Source organism: Topomyia yanbarensis, chromosome 3 (assembly GCF_030247195.1).
Source record: "Topomyia yanbarensis strain Yona2022 chromosome 3, ASM3024719v1, whole genome shotgun sequence".
NCBI lineage: Eukaryota > Metazoa > Arthropoda > Insecta > Diptera > Culicidae > Topomyia > Topomyia yanbarensis.
In genome coordinates, this window is record NC_080672.1 from 330,393,370 (window position 1) to 330,416,446 (window position 23,077).

Genomic DNA, 23,077 nt, shown 5'->3' on the forward strand with positions numbered 1-23,077 from the left:
AAAAAAAAATGATGAGTATAACATGTACTCATGATACATTTTTGAGTTATTGCATCAGATTATGTGCATTTGTACATGAAAAAGTTATTATACAGAAGGCGTTTGATCTTCGACCATGACGAGGCAATGAAAAATAATTATGAAACCCTAAAACCTTTTGCGTAGATGCATATCCGGATGAAACTGGGGAAGCATTACTGGTGCATGTTTTCCAGAGAGTAATTCTATTTGATAACTTCGATTTCAGATTAAGCAAAAAATTGTATTTTATTCTTATCATGTACATTATGTTGTTACTGCCAGCAAATTATACATTTAGAAAAAACACTCATCCTCTACTCATTTATGGTAGAGTATCCCATAATCCCAGGAAAGCGCGTATCCTATTGTTGGCAGCAATGTATGCTAAATAACCTACACACTACTAGCATCCTACGAGCACCCCATCAACAAGCCTCAGCTATGTTCACAAAACTAGGACATATATTATAATTTTAAGTGTCGTCCTTCGCCACAGAAATAAAACGCAGATGATAACCGTCACCTAATTCACATAGAGCTACCTTCTCCTAATAGTTGATATAATTTATTGTTCAGGAACTGAACGGGATGTGGATGCTTTGCTACAATGAAGCGGGGTTCGCTGAAAGCTTTTCCGTAAGGGTATTAGCACGTTCACCAATGGTTTCCTGCTAATTACACTAATCGTGGACTTTGAGTTAATTAATTTAAACTTTTATTATCCGCATGCAAGCCAGCGTTTGCAGGCTAGCTCGGGATGTTAAAAGCAATTCATTTTGATCTGTGACTCCTGTGTCCTTAGAAAGGGTGTCAGAGAAATCGAAGAACTATTATGATAAGGGCTACTTTTATGTTCAGTATGGGAAACAGGTGCAGTGCGAAAGTTGATAGAGGTTCGTTCTAAGGAACCCTGGAAAGTTGTAGTACAATGGAAGCTAAAACATGTCGCATATACTTTGAATTCTTTATGGACAGTAGCCTAATCAGAAATTTGCTAAGCAACACATTAAAACGGCAGAGGTAAAGATGCAGGCCATGCGCTTAGGTACAAGGAGACTTACAGGGTTTCAGCACTGCACAGTTGTCGGAAACCCCGAAATTCGTTTTAAAGTTATTGAAGATTTCTTAATTTTTTTACACCAACTTCAACTATGTATAAGAAAGAAAGGTACAAACCAAAATATACGGGCAGGCGCTTTTTTAATGCCTAGACTACGCATAATAAAGGTAAGAAGATTTGATCCGTGGCACTCTAGAATTTTACGAATAGGATAAGCTCATTTTTTCGTGTTTTTTCACTTCTTCCATGTAAAAATCCACAAAAAAAATTTTCGAATTTTTTCGCAAAATTTAGTAGTTTATTTGTGTATTTGAGTACATATCGGTTTGGGATCTCCAATAATATTAAAAGTTACATTTTTGCCTCCACGTTTATAAAAGCGGAAAAAATACGTTTAAGTGAAAATAATACTTGTTATTGAATATCAAACCAAGAATTACTAATATTTGCGAAAAAAAAACGGTAAAAAAATTTGCTAATGCATACAAACATTAGCGAAACAATTAAAAAACATGATAAAGTAAGCCTATTCTATTCCGAAGACGGCACATCAAGAAGACTGGCAACTCTGTTCAGAATCTCGAGACAGTAACAACAATGCCACTTGCGGGTAAAGGTGGTACTTCCCTCAGTGATGCACACACACATATACACTTTTACATTAAGCTTCCTACCTTCATACGATAGAGGTGTTGCAACCTCTATCGCTTCTTGTATGGGGGCAGGAAAGAGATATCAGTCTACCTAATATGTAGTCATCGCCTATTCATAGGGTTATAGAGTGCCACAGATCAAACCTTCTTACCTTTACTGTGCGTAGTCTAGACTAGTTAAAAAAGTGCCTACTCTTGCATTTGGTTTGCACCTTTCTTTTTTATACATAGTTGATGTTGGCGTATAAAAATATTAAAATCTTTCATAACTTTGAATAAGTATTTTTACATACAGTCTTCAACAATATTATGTGGTTTTAATGCCTCCACATTTGTCTGGAACATCGTTTGCATGATAAGTCACAATGGAAAAAGCTATAATAAAAAACTAATTTAAAAGGGGTTGTCATAGAAAACGCTTTATAAATCGATAACCTTTAGTCCTACAAGTTCATATTATTCAACAAAATTCTTCACTACAAGCATTTCTAAAACTTTGTCAAAGACGCCAACTTTCTACCTCGTCAGTATAAAAAGTTAATTTTTTCGTTGGATCATAGTACACTATGCCGAATTTTAATATTTATCAAATTGTGGGGAATTTTCATACGAATAATTCCTCCAAGGACACTCTATGAATATATTCGATGGTTTGGCCTCTAGGGAATTAAGTTCACGTTTCTGGCGTTTCCTGTGCACTGAACAGTGGCTAAAAACGCAAAAAAACGTCATAGTTGCGAATAAATGCGAAATGATTAGTTAAAGCAATGTTCTACCTTGAGAAGAATTTTTGACCATGGGACGATTTTTATTTTTAATTAAAAATTTGTTAATTAATCCTACTATAAGTGAGGTGCGAAATTAATTTCTAGTATAATTAGAGATAGCAAGTTGATGTTGTAACCTTTGAAAAAGTTCACAACCCGAACTTTGAGAATTCGGTGGTGTTTTGGCCATACAAACCTTGAAAGTAAATGTAAATTTTACACAAATACTTAATTTTGCATTATATAAAATTTAATTTAAATAACTTTAGTCGTCAGTGTAGAGACTACATAGTAGGGCATTTGCGTGTTCGAACCCGAGTAGCGTGGATAGGTGGCTATACTGCTTGTTCCCACCACTGAGCAGCGAAGACTTCAACCTCGCTTAGTACAATTAAAAGTACTAAAACCTATGGGTAAAGTTGGCAAACCTGCACCAAAGCATCGTGGGTCATTTTGATTGGTCATAAGATGATGTCCGGTTTCGGGCAAGAACCCAGGCCGGGTTTGTAACAGGTATAAAAAGCCGATCAATCGTAGCTCCGGTCTCTTACACTTTGGACTACAGTGAACAGTAGACGTTGTAATCTGGAAATAAGTTGTGTAATCCAGATCGACAAGCAAGTCGACTGGAATAGTAAAGTGAAGGAAAAAACCATTTAGACAAAGTGTAGTGATTATGGAAAATTTGGAAGTGAAGTGAACTTTGGCGGCAACGATAGCACAGACAACGCCTCGACCCGGCGGGTGAGCCGACCATTGAAGAGCGGACCACGAACCTCGTGGTGATTACGACCGCGACAAGGACGACGGCATCGGATCGAGGAACGATCGAGCAGTGAGTTAAAAGCCAAAATTTAGTTTTATTTTGATTTTCTTGCAAATAACCTGTAAATAAAAGATTCCGGAAAGAGATTAGTTTGACTTAAGTTTTGTGTACGCCGAACAAACGCCCACGTTGGGCGCCAATTGTAACTTTTTTTTTTATTGCCCGGCGTGTCTTTACCTCTCAGGGTCGGCTCGTTTGCGCTTAGGAAAGACTTACCTCTCTCATTGTAACCCGATACAGCTCTCAACCTAAAAATCGTTTGCCCCATACGATGAGTCTCGAAGTGCTGGCGGGCGTTCTTCCTCTGAAAAATCGATTTTGGGACCTCTCATATCGATTACTCATTCGATGCGATATTCTGAACCCATTGGTGATTGCAAATTGCGAAAGGCTTGTCGAGCTTAATTCTCAGACCCGATTCATGTCCTTGTACTTCGATTACATGGCACAGAACATCAATTCATCTACATATAACGTCAACCGTGTTCATCTCTTAGATACTTCTGATCACACTGTATTTTTCGATACATCCATGAAGGAAGAGATTTGTGGAATTCCGGATCATATTCGCCCACAAGTGGTCCCAAATATTTTCTATAACAAATACCATCAAGTCGACTGCGCCAAAATGTTCTACACTGACGGATCAATTCTCAACGGGTCCACAGGCTTCGGTATCTTCAACGAAAATCTTGCTGCCTCATTCAAACTCAATGATCCTGCTTCAATTTACGTCGCAGAATTAGCTGCCATTCAGTATACTCTCGGGATCATTGACACCCTGCCCTCAGACCATTACTTCATCGTTTCGGATAGTCTCAGCTCCATTGAGGCCATCCGTGCGGCGAAGCCTGGAAAGCACTCACCGTATTTCCTGGGGAAAATACGGGAATATCTGAGTGCTTTATCTGAAAAATCTTACCAGATTACCTTGGTTTGGGTCCCGTCACATTGTTCTATTGCGGGCAATGAGAAGGCGGACTCTTTAGCCAAGGTGGGCGCATTAGAAGGCGACACTTACGAAAGACCAATTTGCTTCAACGAATTTTTCAGTATCTCTCGTCAGAGGACGCTCGATAGTTGGCAAACCTCATGGAGCAATGGGCATCTGGGACGGTGGCTACATTCCATTATCCCGAAGGTATCAACGAATGCTTGGTTTAAGGGGTTGGATGTGAACCGGGACTTTATTCGTACGATGTCAAGGATCATGTCCAACCATTACTCGTTTGACGCGCATCTCCGTCGTATAGGGCTTGCTGAAAATAATCATTGTGTTTGTGAGAACGGCTATCACGACATCGAGCATGTTGTTTGGCTGTGCGCAGAGTACTGTGTTGCCAGGTCCCAACTAATAGATTCCCTTCGGGCCCGAGGTAGATCACCCTATGTGCCAGTCCGGGACGTCCTGGCAAGCCGTGACCACCCCTATATTTTTCTTATCTATATCTTTTTGAAAACCATTGATGTCCAAGTTTAATACATTTTACCCTCTCTCATTCACAGTAGAATCTCACCAACCTATCCCTGTATCTACAATATGGCATTGCTTCACGAGTCTTCGGTGCACACTCTTCTTGATAACCGTCTATCCAGAACATCATGACATACCGCACATGCAGATGATATAGAGTGCCAATAATTATCCGAAATATCGACCCTCCCCTCGCCCCTGCGATTACAGGCTGGAAACTACAACACTACAACAAAGTGTGCATATCCGCCACAATGATCAATCAGCAAACGACGATGTCAATTACACAATATGTATCCCACTTCCTACCTTTTTCCTTTACTTACATAAGAGGGGAGCAAGCCGCCCCTAAATACGGCTTTCCCTTCCCCCACTAATATGTGACATGTAATATAAAAAAAATGAATTATCGGCCTCGTTAAGCTACAGCATTTGGGCCTAAATAAACGTATTTTAAGATAAAAAAAAAAAAAATAAAGTGATCCATATTTGGCGTTATAGTTCTGTGTCGCGTTAGACTGCTTCATATTACGATGGTAGACTAGCTGTCCTATCTCGAAGGATTTGGCATGCTGTCGATGGCGGAGGTTATATCGTTTCTGCCCAGTTTCATGTCCCTCCTTGAGATGCTGTTGAACAGTGTCATAAATGCTCTCAAACAATTCCCTCTGATTTCCCCCTAACTGTTCAAATGTTTTATCTGGCCCCAATTCATTATGGTCCGAACCCTTTAGAAATATTTCGTGTCCGTGAGTTATGAAAAACGGAGTCATTTTGGTAACGGCGTGAACAGAGGAGTTGATAATAGTTTCAATCTCTGCCAATTTAGTATCCCACAACTTTTGGTCTACTTTAACATAAGTACGTATTGCTGCATTTATAGTACGATTAACCCTTTCAACCGGGTTAGCCTGACAATGATATTTAGCATTTAGCCAATGGCGTATTTTAAATTGGTCAAGTAGGGCTTTGAATTCTTTAGACAAAAAACATGTTGCATTATCCGAAATTATCACCTCTGGCGTTGAGTTTCTGAAAAACCATTGGTCCCTAATTGTGATACAAAGCAAGTGACTTTCGATTCTTCGCATTGGAGTCAACATAATCCATTTGCTGAAAAGATCAACTATCACTAAAATGTATTGATGACCCTTTTTGCTACGGGGCAGCGGGCCTATAAAGTCCATGGCTATGATCTGCCACGGATGCCGAGTTATTCTCTGTTCACCCATCCGTGGCACGGTGGGGACAGAGGCTCCCTTAACTTCCTTACACGTGGTACAATGTTGGACATATTCGCGTACTTCGGTGGCCAATCTTGGCCAGAAATATCGCTGTTTGATACGATCTATTGTTTTATCGACACCTAGATGCATTGCCCCATCATGGTTATCCCGAATAATGGCCTCCCTATCTTCTGGTGGGGGAACGGTTTTCCATTCGTATCTATGATCGAACGGTAAATTAGGCGTTGATACAAACTTCATAAGTTTGTTATCCTGCACGCGATAATCGACAAAATCGTCGGGCGATTCTTGAATTTGTTTCACAGTATCCTCGTACCATTCACAGGCCTTAGCGGATACCAGTGCAATGCTCCGGGATAAGGCATCTGCAACAACATTCTCCTTCCCCTTTCTATGAATTATAGTCATATCATATTGCTGAAGCGTCATGCACCATCGACTACAACGTGAAGCGGACTTCCATTTCGTTGTCATAATGTGCGACAGGGCCGACGAATCCGTTATGAGCGTAAAGTGAGTGCCTTCAACGTACCCTCTGAACGCTTCTATAGCGAGCAAAGCTGCTAAGGTTTCTTTTTCACACGCATGGTAATTGCGTTGCGGTGTTGTTAGTTTGTGTGAATGGTAGGCAATTACTCGCTCGGATCCTTCCTGCTCTTGGGTTAGGATTCCGGCGACTGCTACATCACTAGCATCTGTTTGTATACAGAATTCCTTAGAAAAATCAGGACTAACTAAGATAGGAGCTGTAATAAGTTTTTCTTTAATTTTATCAAAGGCTTCATCTGCCTCCTTTGTCCAACCAATGATCTTACTTTTTGTTTTTAGAAGATCCGTGAGTGGAGCTGTTGTTCCACTGAAATCATCTATAAATCTCCGGTAATAATTGCACATACCGAGAAACCGGCGCAACTTGGTAATTGTTGCAGGTCGCTCATAATCCACCACCGGCTTTACCTTTTCTGGATCTGGTCGTAGTCCATTAGTGGATAGTAGATAGCCTAAAAAAGGCAGCTCACTGACACAAAATCGTGATTTTTCTAGATTTATAGCCAGGTTTGCTGTTCTTAACCGACGGGCTACTTCGGCAAGCAACTCCAAATGCTCTTCTAACGTTTCACTGACGACCACTATGTCGTCCAAATAAACGAAAATTTTGGGTTCAAGTTCCCCGTGGCCTAAGACTTGATCCATCGACCGAGACAGAGTCGCAGGGCTGTTGACCAAGCCAAAGGGCAATCGAGTAAAATGAAACATTCCCTTTCCCTGTATACTGAAAGCGGTGAATCGACGAGACGTCGTTGCAAGTGGGATTTGGAGGAATGCTTCGGAAAGGTCAATTGTGCTGAGATATTTGGCAGGCGGTAATTGGCCTAAGATTCGACCTGGATGGGGAAGAGGGTAAGCATCTTTTACAGTACGCTCATTTATTTTTCGTGCATCCAGGCATAACCGAACTTTCCCTGAAGGTTTAATGACTGGCACAACATTCAATGACCATTCTGAATGGCATCTTTCAATGATTCCGAGGTATAACATCCGATCTAGTTCATCTGAAACTTTTTGTTGAACTTTTGGTGAAAGTGGGTAGGGGTATTGGCGAACTGCTGCTTTTCCTTTCCATTCATTCATAATTTCTATATGATGTTCCACTAATGGCGTAACTGATAGTTCCGTAGGAATCGCCACCTTGAACATTTGTTTTATTTTATCTAGTCGATTGCTGTCAGTTTCTGACAGAAGAATGCCAGATTCTGCCGTACAGGGTTCTATTTCTTCTATCGTTGCGCATTCTTGGATGGATGGAATAATTCTGAACTTTTCCCAAAAATCCATCCCAAGAATGCAACCTATGGCCAAATCTTCTACCACTAGAGTGGGAATCACACGCACTCTATTGTCGAAGGTGTATGGTATGAAAAGCCTTCCTAAAACGCTTAGTTGCTTTCCGCTAGCCGTGCGGATTTCAATAGGAGATTTCAAGGATTGTAATTTAGGTTTCCTTAATTTCGCATAGATTTTATCGTTAATCAAGGATAAATTGCTACCTGAATCAAGCAAACCTTTAGTATGTACGTCGTACAAATACACATCAGCATATGGTCGGTTATCGTACGGCTCAGCTTTTAGAATGACCTGAACCTGATGCTCGTTACTTTCATACATGTTGCTGGAAACTGTTTCCCAATAACCACCGAAAGCAACGTTCTCCTGAAATGAATCTACGCTGATGGGAGAGACGACCGGCGATTTTCGGTCATCTGCGCTCCATTTTTTTGGCAATAAGGACAGTGTTGGGTGTCGAAGCCCTTGAAACCGCATAGTCGACAGATTAGCCCTCTTGCAGCCCTACACTGTTCGATTGAGTGGTTGGATAATCGACAGAACAGGCATTGATTATTAGCTGGTGGTTTGTGTGCTGCCACTAAATCACTCAAGCTGCGTGTCTGTCGCGAGTTGCCCTCGTGTGGGTCTTCTTGTCCCGTCTTAGGATTGGAATTTTGGGATGAATTCTTTGAGTATGAAGTTTGGATGGGAGGATTTTTTTCTAACTTTTTTTCCTTTGGCTCTGGTTTATCTGTATCATTATTATTGGTGTTGACTCGTGTACCCAAGCTTTTTCCGTCCTGCTTGGCAGGTTTGGATTGCGTTACAACGTTTGCTGATTTCTCCGAGCCAAACATTTTGTTGTAAAGCGAAAAATTGGACGCGTCTATTTGACGTCCCGCCTCAACTAACTGTTCAAGGTTATCGGTTGGTTTCCAAAGGAGGTATTTTTTGTAATCTCCGCGCATATTTCGTTTTATAATATCTAGTTTTTCTGTTTCACTCATTTGAACGGTCATTGATCTAAAATGTTTCTCCATGTCGTAATAGTAATCTTGAAAAGTTTCACTCCTTTGCTGACGACGCTGGTATACTTTTGAGCGAACTAAAGAGTCTAACTCAGGGTGTACAAAGGCTTTTCTAAGTTCTTCGATCAAGTGGTTCCAATCCCGGAAAAGTCCTTTAGAACTCATAGACATGAACCAGTTAAGCGCAGGTCCAGTAAACAAATGAAAGGCAGAGTCGAATAATTCTTGTGCCGAGATTCTCTCAGCGAGCGAAAGTTGTTGGACTAGAACTAAAAATTCATTCAAGTTACTCCCTTGGTCGGTTCCAGCATATTTGTCTAATTTCCACTTCGAAACCGGTAAGGATTTATGGGCGTATGAAGTTTTAGGTAGAGTCATCTGCGGTTGTATGTTTACTGTTCCGGCAGGGCCGTAAGGCATAGGAACCGGGATATTTGCGGGATACGAAGGGTAAAAGGAATTCGGAGCTTGCCACCCTGCTGATACATGAGGGGTCGAGGAATGAGATGAATAAGGTATCCGGGTCTGAGAACTGGTTTGTAATAAGTTGTACGGATCCAGATTGCCATACAAATTTGGGCCGCGCGGATTTTGATACCACCCCGGATACTGAAATGGGTTGCCCACATTCGAAGGGCCGTAGGCACTTGAATACATTACAGGATTATGAAAACCTAAAGAGTTTGCCGGATAACCACTACCATACTGGGGTTTTGAAAAGTCAACAGATACATTTGGTACCGAATACGGCGCGCCATATGGCGCAGGATATAGGTTAGGTAAACTACACTGAATCGACGGAGCCATTCTCGGCGCGGTTACTGTATTCACTACCGTGGTGACTGGATAACCTATATTAATATTTGAGACTGTACTGCTCGTTATCGAGCTTGAGCTAGGTATGGGGTTTGAAGGGACTGCTGGGTTCTTATTATGGGTTCTTTGGGTCTTATCTTTGTACTTGCGTAACCCATACAACTCGTGCTCAAGGGTTAACATAGCATCTCGAAAATTCGCTTTGGGATCAGCGCCACTAGCATCATAACAACCTAACCTTTGTAGACACTGCACTATATCAACATCAGTCGGGTCTACTGCGTCTGGATTGTTCTCGCAGGAACTTGGTCGAGGAGGATTGGGTATATCTATCTGACTAGTCGGTGGTAAGGTGAAGAGGGTATCTAAATCTACGCTTCCTACGCTAGGAGTCCTGCCCCCGGGAACCGACGTTGACTTTTTGTTGTAGTAGTACACATTCAATGATTTCACTACCTTCTCAATCAATTGTTTAACGTCAGCCTGTTGTTCTTCATCTACCTGGTCAATCAGTCTATACATCCTTACGCCTAAATGCAATAAAATAGAACAACAACGAGGCGGTATCGGACCATCTCCACTCAAACTTTCCTGTACTCTGTGAAACTTCTCAACGCAAATATCAAAATCAAGCTGTGGATCTAGCTCGTATTTAATCGCAAAGAGGTTAACCTGCTCCCTTTCGTGTTTCAATGCTTCCCTTAAGTTTCCGCGTTTTCTGGCCGTTGGCGCACCCTCCTCATATCTTATTCCCCTAATATTCAACTCATAATCAAGCTCATCCTCGTTCAAAAAATCTACCCGTAGATCAGCGAAACGTTTCTGCAGATCATATGCCGTCACAATGGCACTATTCTTTTCCTCTTCCATTATTAATTAACCAAACGAAACCGTTCTAACTAAAATCAAAATTCGAGTACACTGAATGGAATTTAATAAGGAGAGAGATATCACTATTATTTCGCTGAGCGAGCCACGTGTTCCTCGCTATTATTCAAACAAAACCGCATGAGAACAATGCCAGTAATCTTGGTTTGCTTTTTGCTTATCGTAACGGTTGGAAATTGATCAAACAAACTTTGCTGTTGGGCCAATAAAATGCCAATATCGAAATCAAACTACGGTCAAATCACGATAACTACGGAGGATCGTGAGTCTCCCCTAAGCGCGTTGAAAATGTGTGGAGAAGCCACACATTTTGTAAAATTCTTTACGAGGATCGCCAATTGTAACTTGATTTTTGTACTCTGTTGCATTTATCTTGCGGTTTATCGCATAATCGAATCTAGCGGGATTATATGAATTCAGTGGATACAACAGAGCCGATTGAAATTTAGCAGGATTTAGGTAAGGGACCATCCATAAATGACGTAGCATTATATGGTGGAGGGGGGAGTTTTGTATTTGGTGATGATGTGTGACGACAGGGGGGTAGGGGGTCTTGTCATGCCACGTAGCTTTTTTAAAGGGTAATAACTATCGGGTTTTTTATTGCTTTTTTTAATTTTACGGGGACAAGGGGGGGGGGGGGGGTAGAGTTTCCGTCAAGCTACGTAATTACCAGGGGGATGTAGAAGTTTGTGACGAAATGCTACGATGGGGGAGGGGGGTGTTAAAAATCGCTCAAAAAATGCTACGTCATTTATGGATGGTCCCTAAAATCTAAGTTTTTCCACTAAGGAGAAAATTGTTTAAAACTACATTTGCGCTGGAAGAGTACAAAACCTATAAATTAGTAAATTAGTTATGGAGCTTGCATTTCGACTTCATCCAATTAGAATCCGACACTAACTTGGTGCCAGGACTAAGCTAGCGCCTGGTGTTGTGCGAAAATTTTCTTCACTATAGAGAATTATAGCACAGTGCACATTGCATGGGCTTGCTAAGCCAAATCAAGCTTCGATTGCATTGATTCTCATCAGCTTAACCAGAACTCCTTTTTCTTGTGGGACATTACGCAGGACTAGGGATTTGCTCGGAAACACAAATAATGATTTCGTTTTTGGAGCTAGCGTCAATCCGGCACTAGCTTAGTCCTGGCACTAGGTCAGTGTCGGATTCTGATGAGACGAAGTCGAAAGAAAAATTCCATAACTAATTTAGTTGGTGTCGGTCCTTTAGCCCGAAAGCCATTCGGCCGAATACTCTAGGCCAAACGCCATTATGCCGAATGGGTCATTAGGCCGAAAACCATTGAGTCGAATGGGTAGGCCGAATGGGACAGTAGACCGAATGGGTCAGTAGGCCGAATGGGTCAGTAGGCTGAATGGGTCAGTAGGCCGAATGGGTCAGTAGGCCGAATGTGTAAGTTGGCAGAATGTGTCAGTAGGCCGAATGGGTCAATAGGCCAAATGGGTCAGTAGGCCGAATGGGTCAGTAGGCTGAACGAGCCAGTAGGCTGAATTGGGTCAATAGGCCAAATGTGTCATTAGGTCGAATGGGTCATTAGGCCGAACGGGTCAATAGGCTGAATGGACCGTTAGGCCGAATGAGTCATTAGGTCAAATGGTCATTAGGTCAAATGGTCATTAGGCCTAATGGGTCATTAGACCGAATGGATCAATGAGCCGAATGGGACATTAGGAATCGGAGTTTTGAAAAAAAATAATTGTGTTTTTTTCCTTCCTTAAATCATGAGTTGTTCTTTTCATTTTTCAACTTTGATTGCTGCATTTTCCTTTCCATTACGTCAGTCAAAATGCTACGAAAATATGACGTTAATTTGTTAAACATTAATTGTTTTAAAAAAATCTCAAAGATGCACGCTTAATTGAAAACTGCTCATTTATTTTTTGTGGCTTATGTCTTGTCGCCTCGTTTGCGTACAGCTTAAATCTTGTTTTCAGTTTCAACCAATCTATGTATCACTCTTTGGTTCAATCGACTTTGTTTTCTTTGGCCTAATGGCCATTCCTCCAAATGACTATTTGATGTTATGACAATTCAGCGGTATCCTTCGACCGAATGACATTCAGCTTTACAGCTTCACGTCAGCCCGATTGATACAACGGGTCATTGCATTACCCTTCAGAGATTTAGTCTATACTTGTAAACCTTTGTTTTATTTCATAAATAAGCCATTCTATATATTTTTATAAGGTTCAAGATGTATAACTGAATTAGCTGTAGCTGTTCTTTTTGTATTTTGAACAACTTATGGTATTGAAACGATCGCTCGACAATACAGTCGAGTCAAGCAGATAAAAATCTTGTCCTGTTCAATAGAACTGCCTTAATGAATAGAATTAAATATTTGATGCACCGATACATGTTGACACAAATATTCATGCGGAATTTGTCCCAAACTGTATTTTAGGTTGCTTGATGCTGAGCCGCCAATCACAAAGCAATTTTATTCTAGACGTCTACAGTCAGCGAATGCGAGAACTTCCCCAAAGTCGATGGCTTCTACCAGGTTCTCTGCCAAACATAATTTTAGATTAATGACCCCTTCGATCTAATATTCAATTCGGCCTAATGACCCATTCGGCCTAATGGTATTCGGCGCAACGGCCTTTGGTCGAACCACGTTCGGCCTAACGGCTTTCGATCTAATGATCCAGCACCAATTTAGTTATAGGTTTTGTACCCTTCAACCGTAAATATAGTTTTAAAAATTTTTCTCAAGAATGGACAAAAAATAGTTTTTATCTTCCTTTTTTTCACTAAGGAGAAATATAGCATAAATAAGCCATCCATGGTTCGAATCCCCATCAGAAAGAATTTTCAGTGTCAGTAGAAGCATAGACTTTTCTACGGCTCATGTACGTACACGTCACATGACACAAACACTACATCACTAGTTGGTGGAAAATAATAAACAAAGACGGCAAAAGCAAATGGGATTGTTTTCAACCAAGAAGCCGCAGAAGTGTTCGTGAGACCGGGCGACAAGAACTCAATTAAAAGTTTGCATGACAATTATTAGCCTTGATTCTCTCTTGAAAATTAGTTGGAAGCTAGTACATCTGCAGTGTTACAGAAATAATATAATATGATAAAGCCGTGGGATTTATCGTAAAATCACAATAATATTTTTAGAGGAAATCCTATCAAGTTACTGTTTTTAGCAAAGTTGCGCACCACATTCTGGGCAAACTTTTTTATGACTGGATTTTCAGTTAGGTAAAAATGGCGTAATTAAGCATTGGGTTTGTGCGAGAATTAATTCCGCTACTCAGCGCTAGATGGATTGATACATACTTTGAAAGGCTTCTGCGATTGTCATTTTTTTCTTTTGGCATATGTTCGCTGTTAGCTCGCTACAGAAAATAAATGCGCCAAATTTTGTTTACAGTTGTTAGTTTAACATTTGTAAAATAAGGCGTGCTAAAACGAGCATTTCCGTAAAGAAAAGGAACAGTCGATGCTCACAAATATATAAGCAAAGTGCATGGAGTTGTAGCAAGAACAGAACGCACTTTTCAGCATTGGTTTGCTTAATCCGTTCTGGAGATGTTGCACTCAAAAATGAACAACGTTTAGGACGATCGTCTCAAGTTCATCAAATTAAGGGGGTGTCTGGGTGTAAAGTACTCAAAACGAAAGTAACTTTGTTTTATGATTTTGAAGGCAAGGCAACAATGGATCTTTTATGTAATGTTAAGCTTTATTTATACATTCATTGTGAACGAAAAACAATATTTTCAGTAACGCAGACACACACATACGAGCGTTCCAAGAGTAGACGTCCAACCAATTCTATGTCGAGGGGCGCCGCGGCGAATACGATAACGCATAATAAAATTGTATGGCACAAGAAATTCAATAAGATTTGTAAAGCTTAGACTTGTAGTTACTCGATGAACCAAAAAAATAGAAATAGGTTCGATTTTCGGAAAGTGGATTCATGAAAACCCGAAAAATCTCATATTTTACTGTGAAATTCGCTCACTTAAAAAAAAATAATAGCGAGAAAAAAAAATATTCGGTTTTACAGGCTACACATATTGTGCATTCTTGAAAAAAATCAAGTTGATTCGTTGATTAGTTTTTGAATTATCGTGTTCGCCAAATTGAAAAACGTGGTTTCCAGAAAAACGCTATTAAAGTTGCCGATAGATTGTTTAAATTGGATCGTCATGTAAGTATGAGAGAAATTGGAGAAAGATTAAAAGAATCCAAATCAATAATTAACGATCATATAAAACGTCTTGGTCTCGTGAAATAATTTCATATGTAGAATCCACATGAATTGAAAGAAATTCATTTAACAAAACGCATAAATGCTCACGATCTGCATCTTAGACGCAATGAATCGGATCCTTTTTTGAAACAAATAATTACTGGTGATGCAAAATGGATTGTTTACAATAACGTCAATCGAAAACGTTCATGGTCTAAGTGTCTAACCACCACAAACCTCCCCCAAAACTGAAATTCACCAAATAATGCCTTCAATTTGGTGGGATTGGAAAGGTGTGGTATTTTCTTAGCTGCTTCCAAGGAACCAAACGACCAATTCGAATGTGTCCTGTCAACAACTGGACAAATTAAATACAACAATAAAAGGAAAACGACCAGAATTGACGAATCGTAAAGGAGTACTTCTTGCGTGTTTTTGTTTAGAAGGGCCAATAAGCATACTGTCAAAATTCACTTTGAACAGAAATTCTGGACAAATCATTAATCGCCGAATATAAACCACAGCAATAGACAGGTTTGTTTGTTTTGCCGAATATAAACCACAGCGAGTTACGGTTTATCCAGATTTTTCTCTCAAAGTGAATTTTGACAGCATGCTTATTGGCCCCTCTCAAAAACACGCGAGACTTTTCCGCTCGACCTCATTCAAGTTTGGCTACTCGCCAAAAATATTGGAGCTTGGTTGGGAAGTGATGTTGCATCCACTATATTGTCCTGATCTTGCAGCATCAGATTATTATTTATTTCGATCATTTCAGAACAGCTTGAATGGTAAAACTTTTACTGATGATGAAACTGGTAAATCGCATTTGATTAAGTTTTAAGTTAAGCAATTCTGTGAACGTAAAATCATAAAGTTACCAGAAAGGTAACAAAAGGTCATCGTATAAAATAAAAAAATATATAATTGATTAATGGTTCTTATATGTATTTTAATAAAGTGTTTTATTTGACAATAAAAACCGAAATTAATTCTCGGTCAGCCCAATAAAAGAGCTGTCTGTATGAACGGAGGTGCAAGAAAGTAGTTTCTCCCATAATACTTTCCATACAATCTTAAAACGCAGTGTTTGCATCCGGGAAGCAAAACATCGCCCCCAAAACTCGCAAAGCCATTCGGATCCCTAAAAGGAACTGAAAAAAATGTTGTGTTGGAACATGAAATATGACGACTCATTCTAACCACCCGCTATTTTAATGAAAACAAAGATTCCAAAGCGAACAAAGCACATCTATTACTGGTTATTATTTATATTAATAACAGAATGTCTTTGCGAGCGTCAATAATAAACAAAATAATTTCGATATAAATATTTAGCTCAGATCGTTTACGAATTGATCTGATTCAAAACCCATTTGGAAAAGTAAAATTAAATATGTTAAATTTAACATTACTGAAAACATAGTTGGAAATCAAAATGATCATATCCAGTTTGGCAAAGGTTTGGAACATTTCAAACGTCATGATGATCTTATAAATAACTTATAATCACTCAGCTGTACTCTTGTACTATCCCCTGCACATATGCACACTTACACATACTTCTCCAGCGTTCTTTCAAGAAGCAACGTCATTTAGCTGACTTACGAGGCAGTCAGGGCTACGGAAAACACATGACGACCATAAGGAGAGCAACGAATGGCGATAAACACCAGTAAGTTGGTAGCGTAATTCAATTTGGAAATCTTCCTTGATGGTTGTGACCGCCGTAATCAAAGGCTCGTGAATATTACTTGCCCTAGAGGGATATTATCATACAAAGAAGTTTTGTTTCTATGTGGATTTCCCACATCTTTATTGTCAGTTTTTTCACTTCCTTCTGAACGCCGGGCAACTTTGAGACTAAGAGTTACATGGGCAGGAGATTAATTTCAATGCCAAGGTTTTTATAGATTTTCTCCTAAGTTAAATATCTTGGAATATTTAATGGCCCACTGACCCCACTAATTTATTCTAATATTTATTATTGCTACCAATTTCAAAGGCATTCAACACTCATATGCTAAACCTATTCAACTTTCATGCAAACTAACTGTATTTAGAACTCAAATGAAAGCAATCTACCCAGGAAAGCGCCCCACCCCCCATAGGTTAATGGACCATCGCATCATTGCATTATTATCAACCATTATAGAGATACCACAGTGCTACAACTACAACAACTCCCACATCAAATCACATCACATCGTCATAGTAGACGGCGGAAAGTGTTCGGTATTTTTAAACAAACCACATCGATGGCACTTCCGTCTGTTAGTCGCTGGCTAGTCGTGGTCAGGTAGGTATAGTTCGATATCAATATCTGCACGGCTGGCGTTCCCCTGTGCTATTTAATCGAGCACAATAAATTTATCGAATCTTTGTTGTGTGCGGCAAATTCGCTCCACCCCACACGACCATATCCCGCATTATACCGCGCAACAGTTGGCCACATTGCGGGATGGTTAGTGGTCGCACCGGGATCTTGGTACCCCATGCTGGTGGGACGAATTTACTTATTTCCGTTAGAAGAGCTAGCCTAATGTCATACATCAGATAGCAGAAGTGGGTATCGGCAAGCAATGAATCCTCACACATCTTTTAATTCGACACGATAAGATTGATTATCCCGTATGTATGATAGGTTGAATAATTGTTGCTTCCGACTAGCACCGAAGGAATGATAAGTGGAAAAAGTAAATCTCATAAATACTTCATTCAGATATTTGCTCTGATTTAGGGAGTAAGGTTTTGATGATTTTAATCATGGGGAAAAGCATTTTTTAAATTTTTATCATTTTGGATTGCACAAGTAAAGAATGAATCGATAGTTATTGCGACACTTACGGCGTAGCCAAAAATTCGGTTTGGTAGGGGTTTTGGTGAAAACCGACGATTTTTCGAAAATGCTAGAATATTAAATTCTAAAATATGAAATATGTAAATATGAAGATTCAATATAGAACAGCTTTCAAACCCCCACAGATAACTTTCTTTTATAATACGTTTTAAAGTTAAAGAATATACACGTTTAAAGTGGAATAAATGCTCGATAACTTTCTTTACGGTTAAAATGACATAATTCCGATCCGTCATTTTTGGAGGTTTAAAAAAATCAAAGTTTTCCAACATAAAACAGCGCGTATTTCGATATAAAAATTTTAGTAATTTTATTCCCCTAGAAATAATTATGAAGGAAAAAAGTAAGAGATTTCGTGTCTTTAGCGAAGCTGTTGAAAATGTATGCAGCATTAGCTCGATATATAACAATATTCACAATATTTTTCTAAATCAAGTATTCTTCAAAATAACTTTTAACTTTTAAGCTTCAGAAACTTATGTTTTGAACAAAACGTGAATTTAATATCTTACCAATAACGGAAGAGATTTTTATTAACAGTAATATCAGGAAAAAAATTCTTTAAAAAGTTTCTTTCCCAATTAGCCTAATATTTTCCGATACCCTGTACGCATGCAGTGTTCATATCTTCAAGAAAGTTGCTTGTAATAGCACTCTCGAAAACTTTTGTATAGACATTCAGTCACGAACTAACTTTGTTTGAAGAGTTACTTTGTAAAATTTTTCTAATATTGACCTTATAAAACATTTATTTTAGCTGTTTATATCATTGATAATACAACAACAATCAAATGCTCGTAAAAATCGATCCTGACCTGGTAGAGTCCAATGGAAAACGCCAAAATTCATAATTTTCCTGCTACTTTACGAAATTGTTATTTTGTAATCAATCATACTAATTTTTAGTCTCAACTCATCTTTGTCTCAACTTCACAAAAAACATGTTCAGCAAATGTTGAAATTTGTGCAATTTTTGGGTGATCAGTTCTATCACTGGTTCTATATTTCATAGGCTTTCAGCCTATTCCAACTTCGCTTCCTATTTGAAAATATGTTTCTTATCCATATTTTTGTACATTTGGTACAATAAACATTTGGGCACCGCAATTTTTTTATGCTCGAAGACCCCTTCTCTCATAATATTAAAGTAAGCTCAGATGCTAAATTTCACATCATTTGGACAATTCTAGACCCCCGCCCACCTTGCTTAAAAATTTTGAAATTGGTACTATGGTAAAATATGGCGGAAAAATATATTAAATGCTATAACTTTTGAAGTAGTACTCAGAAAATTACAATTCATACCTCATTTTAAAGGAAATAACCTTAGTATTGGAATGGAGATATTTCTAAAAAATACGGGAAAGTGAAGTACTGGGCCAGTTTGTCCCCTATTTTTAAAAAAAATTCTGCTCCGTGATGTATATCATACATACTTTGCAATTTTTCTAATGTGAAAAAATCTCAGAAATCTAACGGAATCTTTTTGACCCTTGTCCGAATACGAGTAGTTGGGGTTATAGGGCTTTTTGACATACATATTAAGTTTTCTCATATTCTCGTGCATATTTCTCTATTGTTCTTCACTCAATTTTAATAAACTGTAACTTGTTGTAAGGGGAAAATCCTCAGGAATTCAATAAAAATAGATTCGTTACCGGAAAACAAATATCAAATGTTCTGACATGTAGTCTCGATTTCACATTTTCATCATTAAATTACACATAATAACTCCATTTAACAATAAATTCTTATTTAATTTACTACTTTTAGTGTAAAATACTCTTAGGGATCACATGAGAAAAGTTTCATCCCTGGAAAAATAGGGGATGTTAAGGTATTAGGGCATTTTATGAAAAAATGTGATTTGTATAGCGAATGACAAAAAATTTATGTTTCTGAACTTTACTGGTAACGAATCCATTTTTGTTTTATATCTAGGAATTTTCCACGTTCAACAAGTTATTTTAATATTATTATTAATATTTAGTTGTGTACTTATTTCCATTGATATTTGCAAGCTTTCAGTTTCATTTAAAGCGATTTTTCGTTGAAAATGTAATTCAATAACATTGAAGTTCATTTTTTATTTTAATTTGCAAACTAGTCTTATACTACGTTGATTTATTTTTGGAAACATCCGACTGCATTTCCTACACTGAAAAATACGACTACGTTTCCTACACTCCAATATGTTTAGATTGATCGATGTTGGTATCAAAGTTCATCAGCTCCTTGAGTAGAAAATTTAGCCATCTCGACATCAAAACAATTTAAACTTTGTTACCAGCGAATTGTCGATATATGTCGTGGTTGTATTTGTTCCTTTGATACTCTGCCGCTAGTTTGGCACATTCAGAGGAGAACGCGGTCTACTGTTCCACATACATTGCACGATGCAAACAGTGATAGTAAATTACATTAACATGAATTGCGTCAGACGGATGACATTTTAATGTATTGCATAATATGCACTCGCTATAATCGTTGAAATGCGGAGTTATAGTCTTAAGAATATTCTAAGATTCATCTTTTCTATCTTAGTCAATAGTATCTAAGAGGGTTCCTAATGAAATGATTCTCATAAAACCAATATTTTAAGTTGTTAATTAATATCCCTAGGAACAATCAAGCTTTTGTGAACCTCTTTAAACTCTCTTGATACTTGAGTGTGTTCCATTCTGCTGTATGAAATAGGTAATTTCTTTATGGGGTTACACCAACTTAGAATTCTTTAAAAATAAATATTTATTGACCTAAAGTGTGCTTTCGGATATTAAAAATGATATCCCCAAAATGGAAGACGAAAACAAACAACAAATTTTCAATTCTGCCACAACTCTTCTTATGTATACTGTACCAAAAACTTTAATCGCGGATTCCCAAACGGAATTCAACGGTATTACGGGCTCTGATAGTGTAGTTGATAAATCGATTGCCTTGTATGCAGCTCACTTGGGTTCGATTCCCAGCCCCGAATTAAGAGGCGAATTGCCCTATGATTAAGACCTCTATAATCAAAAATAGAGGAAATAGCATTCTTTGAGAATATTATACCTTCGATTTGAAACAAATGAATTGATCTAACAGTGTGACGAAACCTTATATCAATAAACTTTTGTGTTATTTGTATGATAGAGCGTTTTCTCAATTTTATCGACTTAGTGAATAATGCAATTCTTTTGAGTATGATAACGTGTAGTTTCTGCTAGTTGTCGACTCTTTACACTTTGGGTGTGAGTTTTGTTCACAAAACGAGAGCAGAGCTTGCATCTGATAAATTTTCTAGCTATTTGGGAGCCTTTTTTCATTGTTTCCCTCGACCAATCACCCTGGTTCATGTAGATGTCAAGCTGCTTACTCAAGTCGCTGTAATTTGTTTCTAGAGTCGAAACAGATTATGTTGATTGTAAAGTAATATTTTCCAGAGATGATTGCATTAATATGCATTGTTAAAATACGTTTATGGGAACATTCTTCAAATAGTGTAATGCAGCGCCATCTATAAAGGTTGTATAGTTTATACACCTTCGAATCAGATGTCAAAAATACCGAATCAAACAGAAGAAGAAAGTTTTTTCGAAGATGTATTTGTCGAAAGATAGAGCTGACCTAGATAAATTTTTGCTTATCTAGATCTATCTACTCAAAATAATGCTCAATTTTATGCAATATACTTTGTCGGAGACACGAAATCTTCAGGATATGCTCTATATACTCAGAGCAGTAGAAATTTTGTTTATTTATTTATTTATATCGTCTTTGATGCGAAGCACCATACAGACTACCACTTAACATAAAATTAATTAATTTACATTTTAACATTAGGAACGAATCCCTTGGAACAATACGTTATACAGTCAGAACATTGAAAATTTTACAATATATTCTAGTCGTATGAAGGCTCCCAAACGCCGAACCGCTCGTGAAATTCCCGGAAACAAATCCCGCGCGTCCATGTAGCTGGAGCTAACGCAATGCTCTTTAACTTTACATCGATCCCAACCTTAAATGAAATAAACGGCATTGATTCATTCGGTTACCAACTTTTTCACTAATCACTTCCTAATGCAACCGAAACCATAGCGGCGATTTCCGTTTCGCTAACAGAGTTCTTGATACGTATGAAGAAAAGCCAGCAGAACGATGAAGCAGAGATTATCGAAGAGCGCGAAGTTGTCGATATACTACCTATGCCGTATTGTAGTTTAGTAGAAAACAACGCAGATGACTGTGCCTAGGGCGAATTGTTTTGATCAGTTGTATCATCCAAACGTAATCTGGAAATCTCAGCAATAGAGTCCTGCATTCCGGCAATTTGTTATTTTATTCTGCTTAACTCCTCGAGATAAGTTGAGTTGTTTTCATCTGTTCTGCGATTTTGTATGAACGGCTACAGAAGCAGGACGAATCGGAAAGGAGCAGTCAGCGTCAGACAGCGCCTGTCGTTTATCACGAAAAGCTCCCAAATGTAAAACGTCGTTCATTATTTCTATACATGGTGTACAGTGTACACATCCACCAAATATTTCTATGTTTGTTACAACTTAGCACCTCTGGGACGGTCAGCGCAACACAACCGGCGTGATATTGGTCAGAACAAAAGCCTCCACAAACGATGCTATTCTCTTCTGGCATTATCACAGAGGCACACTTCTTGCAGCTCATCGTTACAGCGTACGTGAGTTGTGGTGATCAGCTAAAATATGGCAAACTTGTTGATTTTCGACAGATACTAAATCGTTAATTTAGCATCTATTATCAGCAATTTTTCTCTCGACGTGTCGTTTTACTGAATAGTAATGCGGCGAATATCACTCTCAACTCCACTTCAAACAACGCAAACTAGGCAGATTTCACTGAAATTCAGGAGCGGCGGGAGGCACGACCAGTGCGTAAGAAAAGGAACAAAAACTTCATCGGAAGCAGCATCCTGTCCTACCCAGGTCCCCCGGTATCTTTAGAGTTGACTCATACCCCGTGATATTTCAATTTTAAAACTTGAGCAATAGCTTCACACATTAATAGAAACTGTAGTGACGCTGATCCACGCTTTCTAGAAAATTCGTCTAGCTCTCGGAAATTCACAGTTTTTCATCATTTGAAAGCACTGGTGGATTACGGGGTATTCAACTTTCTAAATATTTCGTTCGAATTTTATCCCGCAATGCTGTGAAAGGAATGATACATTATTCCAAACCAGATTTTCGGATTAACGTTTTGAGGGTAAGCGATTGAAATAACAAATGCGTAAAAATGGCGTTTGATGCGATACGGCATACAAAAATTATTTAGCGAAATAAGAAAAGATGTGTTTGTATGCAGCACACGTGGGTTCGATTCCCAACCCCCGAAAATAGGGTTAGAAATTTT

General features: G+C 38.6%; 1 protein-coding gene across 1 annotated transcript in view; it reads right to left on the minus strand.

Annotated features, from left to right (window-relative positions):
• LOC131689237 (RYamide neuropeptides) overlaps positions 1-23,077 on the minus strand; it is a 64,285-nt gene that overhangs the window by 16,253 nt on the left and 24,955 nt on the right. The gene's annotated exons all lie outside the window — the stretch shown is intronic.